Source organism: Ciconia boyciana, chromosome 9, assembly GCF_034638445.1.
Source record: "Ciconia boyciana chromosome 9, ASM3463844v1, whole genome shotgun sequence".
Lineage (NCBI taxonomy): Eukaryota > Metazoa > Chordata > Aves > Ciconiiformes > Ciconiidae > Ciconia > Ciconia boyciana.
In genome coordinates, this window is record NC_132942.1 from 6,471,011 (window position 1) to 6,477,684 (window position 6,674).

Sequence of the window (6,674 nt, forward strand, 5' to 3'; positions counted from 1 at the left end):
TTAGACCCTTCTATATTTTTTCTAGCTGAAAAATTTGTAATGCTTCCTTGTTTGCTCTGTGTCTCAGGATTTAAGGAAGGAAGTTACATATGCCCATATGAAAATATCACCAGCATTCAAGGTTAAAAGCATAAGTCAGGAACAGTATAAATTGAGGATCTAAATAGAACAAATTTGAAAGAATAATCATTTGAAGGCTTCTGGGGAGGTTTTGCTTTTCGGCATACAAGCCTTCAGTCTACACTCAGATCAAGTTTTCTCTTTATTCTCCTTATTTAAAGATGGCTACTTCAGATGCAACTCCTACTCACAAAGTCCCTAATCCATTGGTTACTAGAAGCTTTTGGGATTTACCAAGGCAACGATTCCTCTTTCTAATTCTGGTCCTTTTTTCCCTATGCATTTACTGCTGGTATGATGCCAGGAGACCCTATGATTGGCAAAAGATGGAAAGAAGGATGTTTAAGACAAAGCACTCCAGTAGTAAATCTGTCATCCATTTTGCTAATCTGTCATGTGGAGTCTCTGCAAAGAACTCAGGGCAGACAGAACACTGGGGGCTGAACAGGGCACCCATATAGTGAACAATTCTTTCAACATACAATTTGGAAAATATGAGCTGTTTCAGTGTATTAAATCAGCAGAAAAACTGTTCACTTTTGTTGTATTAGTTTTCTGCCAACTCAGTGCACTGAAATGGCTCAGCAACCCAATCCGATGACCAAGGGAGTTGGGGAAAGGGTTTGACCAGAGGCAAGAGACAGCAACAAGGCAGCCAGCAGTTACATTGTCTTACGCTGCTTGAGAGCTACGGTCTTAATTGTCATTTTTTACCTTTGACTGACTTATCAAGAGGTCAGATGGGGAGCAGTGCTGTTGTAAGGAAATGGAAACACACAGCTGGAGGAAAAGGAGAACATCAGCACTCCAGTGGCCCAGCTTAGATTAGTTTAAACCGCTTGAGTCACTAGTGTCCTACATTTTTCAGTTCCGTTTCCAAAGGTGAGATGCTTACATATGATTAATTACCTCATATGGAGCAGCGAATATATTTCTAAAGGATTGTTGGTGAGAGATCACTAACCAATCTCACTGCTAACATCTAACCTGCCTACTCAAGTCTCCATCTTACTCTTGAAGCATGGAAAGGCCTTAAGAGAAATTAGCCTAACTTGTAACGTGAGGGGAACTGGTAACAGAGAAATGGTGAAGCTAACTGAGCTACATACTTGCATTATCCAAAAGCTTAGGTTTCCCATCAATTCTGTCAATAACTAAGATGCTTTTGCACATCTGTAAAACACCTAGTTCTTTTTTTCCCTTTTCCCCCATAAAAATTCCTATTGAATCAAAGGGCCTGGGAGTTATTCTTAAGTGTGGCAAACCAACTATTGGTTACAGCTCTGCAAGGATAAAAGCTCTGAGGAAAGAAAGGAAAGGAGAGAGAGAAGATATTGTTTCTATTTAAAACAAAATAAAAAATGTACCTAAAGATTTATTGACTTCATTTTCAGTTTAGGCTCTCTAGATATCTTACTAATTAGTACACAGTGTCATTCACAAAGCAATCAGAAAACTGAGAAAATCAAAGGCAACAAAAAAGCCAGGAAATGGCACTTCTCACACTACCTGTTGCAATCTTTTTCAACTGTTTGTTTACTGCATCTTACAGATGTGACTTAGTTATAAGACCTTAATTATTTGTGGAGAAGACTTAGCCAGTTTGTGCCACATTCTGTCCCCAGGCGCACAAGCGCAGTGTCATCAGAATCATATGCAGGCACCTAAATGTTCTTTAGTATCTTAAATGGAAAAGATTATTTTAGTATTCCTATTGAAGAAGAAACTTGCCACTGAAATATGTTGCGGGAAACTTAATATCCTTTGCCTAATTTCTCTTTTTTCCTTGAGCAGCAAAACACTTTCTTATCTGATATGTGCAGTACTTTGCAAACATTTAAACTCCTCTAGAACTCTGCCATTCTTAAAATACCATTACTTAGTAACTTTAAAATAATTTTGCATACATTTCTATTGTATCCAGCAAACTTGCAAATTTACAGAGCTTTTCAGAAAATTAGTGTGTAGCCTAGAACAACCAGACTTCTGTCTGCGCTTGGGCAGGAAGGGAAGGAGAGAAACCTGGAAGTGTAGCTGGATGCCAAAAGGGTACTTGGCAGCAAAAGATACTGGAAACCACTCACCACAGATAAAGTGATTGTCTCACGATTTTTTGCAGCCATGATATAGCAAATCATGCCACATTATTGGAAGGTGGGGAAATGCTCTCTTAAGTAGAAGTCTGATTTTTTTTTCAACCTTCATGGATAATAGATTAAATTTTTAATGAACTTCCAATATTTTCTTTTAAAATATATGACTAAAATAACTAACAATGTTTTTGTGTAGCATAAAGGTGTTTTTCTAGACTTGTATAGGGACTACATAATGTATTTAATTGGCTTATCATATAATATCTAATGTTTTCTTCCGCAATTTGCAACATTTCTATTACATTAATAGAATGATGTGAGCCCATTTCTTCAGCTAATTAAGTCACATATAAGTATTCTCATGTGTGTTAGCTGAAAACTGCATTAAGTACCAAAAATGTCAGCACATTTCAAAGATACTGCATTCATATCTTACTAGGATTCAGCCTGTAATCGCGTTTATAATTCCTTTGACCCTATGCCCCTCAGTCCAGTCAATTTACACCACTTTTATAAAAACCTTCAAAACTATACTTGATCCAAAATTTTCTGCATGCAATAGTAGAAAAAAGCCAGAGCCAAGGAAAAAAACAAAAACAAAAACAAAAACAAACCCCAACAGATAAGCCATGAAAAATGTAGCCCAAAACCACACAGGTCATGAAGTCTATAAATCAGACTATTCAAACTGATGTGCTCTGATTTCTGATTTGGTCTGTAGACTAGACCAAATTATACCATTCATCCAAACTTCCCGACTCTTGTAAAGTGCTTGGAACATTATGCAACAACTCTTAACAGACCAAAATCTTTTGTAAAACACTAATCATTTCATAATCCCACATGAAACTCTAGAACTGGTAAATGACCTTGAATTCGTTAACAGCTAGGATTACATTAGAGAATATTCCTGGACACATATTCAACAGTCACAAGTTGAACCTCCTATAAAAGCTAGCCAAGCAAATACTTCCTTTTCCCCAAATGGTCTCTATTAGCACAGCTTATATCACAGAGCACTACGCCTTCACCAGTTGCTCAGGTAAGCATCTTAGCTTGTTTCTTTTGCAATTTTAAAAACTTTGTTCCAAGAAAGTAAAGCTTTTAAAGATTCATTGTACTGTTGCTCAGTTCTGTTCCCAACAGACCACTTAAAGGTCTTCTCTAAAATCCACGTGGTATTTTAAGGCTGGCACGAAAATGTGGTATTTACAGCGCCTGCTGGGAAGGTGACACCTTGTGAGCTATTTGTTTTTTCCCAGGTAGTTTCAAACATGGTATTTGCTCTCAGTGTGTCCTTGCTGTGTTAGAGGCTGCTCTGTGAATAAAGTAGTGCTGTAGTGTCACCTACTGGGAAGTTCTGCTTGCTGTCTCTCTTTTTACAGTACCAACAAATAACATGTTAAATAACAAAATGGAAAATCGGTGCGTTGTTTTTACCTGCTTTTTGATATTCCAGTCTGCTATACTCCTATTAAAAGCTTTTTTTTTTTTTTTCCTAAAAAGCAGGCAATAGTTCAGAGTAGAATAATACATATACTACACTTTTCCTCAGACTGCCATTTAGTAAATATCTGGTGAGCATTTGGTCTTAACTGGCCGATTTAAATATATACTAAGTTCTGTTGCTGTTCTTTTGATTCCATGCTAATATCTTAATGCAAGTTTCTCTTCAATATTCTACTCTCTTTTCCTTTATTTACTACAATGACACACATTTCCACCTAATACTATTTCCATTTCCTCTCAGGGACTCTAATGACCTGTGAAATTAGTTTTAAACAGCTGATTATTTCAGTAGTAACGAGGAGTTTTTTCAAGGATGGCACTAGCTGGTACATTAGGATCCGGGAGCATAAAGTTGTGTGTGGTTTTTTTTAAAAAAAAAAAGTATTGATTGCTTTGACTTAATACAGGTGCGATGACAACTGGAAATAATCTTGTTTTTTGAAAAATCACTCTTTGATTAGAAGTGATTAGAAAGGATATTAGCTAATTAGCTGCACTAGATGTAGAACAACAGCTAAAACTGTTGTTTCTAATAACTTAATCACTGTTATAATGGGGAATTCATTCACTGCTGTGGAATTTTTTGAGGGGTTGGTTTTGGTTTTTTGGTTTTTTTTTTAATAACTTCCTAAAGGAAACATGTTATCATTTTCTAATACTGTTTTTCTTCAGCTGGCATTCACTTACCCCAGTACACAAAGGGAGGAATGATTTAGCGGTTTGAAGAATGGGGAGGGAGGGAATAGTACAACGCAAGCAGGGAACCTTTTATTGGTATTCGACACCGCTATAATCACTGGAAGATGACTTTTGATAGTTGCACTACATACATGTATAAGCTTATCGCCATCATGCTAGCACAAAGTGGTTGCTCAGAACTTGGTGCATCCAGCTCTACTCAGCAACCACTGAATTCTTCTCATTAAATACTGCGACTTGTATTGCTCTGTGAATTTTCTATAATATGCTGTTAAACACACAACACACTGGGAGGGGAGGGGTTATGTTATTCCAACTACAGCTACACTTGCTATTTATTACTATTAGCCTTCTAAAGGTCAAAAACTTGACTAGCTCATTTGTAAAGCAATCTATGTTTTGCTGACAGAAGATGTTATAGGAATACAAGGTATAACTGACAGCTAATGATGAAAGTTCACCCTTTAGCACACAGAGGCGTTTTTGCTAATTTAAAATATTTTAAGTGTACGATTCACTTGAAATGTTAAATGGCAAAAAAAGTTTCTTAAACCATTACCCCAAAAACCAATAAATCTGACATAAAGAGGAATTAACCAAAGAAACTGCCTTGCTGAGTATCATTGCATGAAAATTAATATTCCTTTCAATATCACTGAATGCAAATAATATAGCTTCTCCTATTCTAAAATTAACTGTCTACCATTTTGGCTAGCAATACTTTTGTCTTAAATGTAAAGTTTCCTGATTAAAATAGGAGTCCTTCAGGAATAATCTATTTCTATGCTTTAAATTCACCATTATTTAAATATTTCAAATGTGATTTTTTTTCCCCTCTCAAGAAGATGGAGGAGGGGGAACAGTAAAATCCAACAAGGCCATGTGATATCTGCATGAAAAAAGGAACTGAATTTCACTTAGGTCAGATAGCTTCATAATGATACTTTTTCTTTAGAAGCATCTTGTTGATTTCTATGGTTAGGAAAAGCAAAAAGTAGTAAGTGGGTCACTTAGTTTCCTGACTAACTTTTCAGTGAGCCCTAACAATTTTAAGTCTCAAATATTCTATTTTTGTGATTACACAGAATTGACATTTATGTACTCTGGCAGACCTAGACAAGCCACATAATGGGCTTTTCAAGAGAAAACACTGTTCCTCTTCACGTGAGTAGCAAGAGCTGGACTAGTGGTCTGTAAAGACACTACAGTGGTGAAATATCATCATCTGCAGAAGACAGAAATAAAAATGAGTGCACCTTCAGAGCTAAAAGTGAATAGTGTTGTTCATGCATAGTGCCCCTCCTTGATAAATCCGTGAATTGAAACCAAAGTAACACCACTTTTGTTTTTCTTTTCTTTTTTTTTTTTTTTTAATGCGCTTAAAGCCGTGTCCTGTATAAACTACATCCTCCTTGGCTGCCCCAAATGACTCCTTAGGAAACTGCACTTTGTAAACAAACCAAACCAAACCTCTTTAACTTAGGGCTCACTTACAATGTTACAAGAATTCTTGCTTGCTTTAAAATAAAAAGAAGTGTGAGGAAAGAGGGCATTTAATGCATTCAGTGGCTGACTTCATAACATTTAAGTCATTTTGACCAAATAGTAATAAGTGAAGCACAATTAAATCATATGGCTGTGTAGCAAAAAAAATTTAGCAAATTTCTTATGCACAGTATAAAGTTTCGTATTTGATCTCAGCAGACACCTGAAATAAAATGATGAAATGTTTTGAAAGGGTTAAATCCCTGACAATCCCTGACTAAGACATAGACTTGCATTTTTTTAGTTTCACTCGCATCCTTGTTTTCTTTTGTTCTCTTCCCCTGCGAAGATAGTTTTGGTTACCTGCTGAGCAGAGTTGATAGTGGGACATTTCCTGTGACTCCTTACCTGATAGGACTAAGCAGGCCTTGAGCAAGCTCGTTAGGCTTCCTAATTAAATCACGGATAACAGGAACTCGGGACGATTGTGCCAAAGATAAGCACCAAAGAACTAGCTTAAGTCGACCCCCTTGTAACATTCCAAGGCCGAAGGACTGATGAGCTAACTCAATGACTATATATGGACAAAGGAAGCCCAAAGTTCAACTAGTGGACAACGTGAGGAAGACTATGGAAGACCACCGGGAGGGTGAAAAGACCCTAACCCTAATTTTACTGCGCATGCTTGGACTATGTAAATGAATTCCGGGAACTCATCACCATAAATCTGCCCTTTTCAGGAAATCTGATGAATATGTATGATTTTTC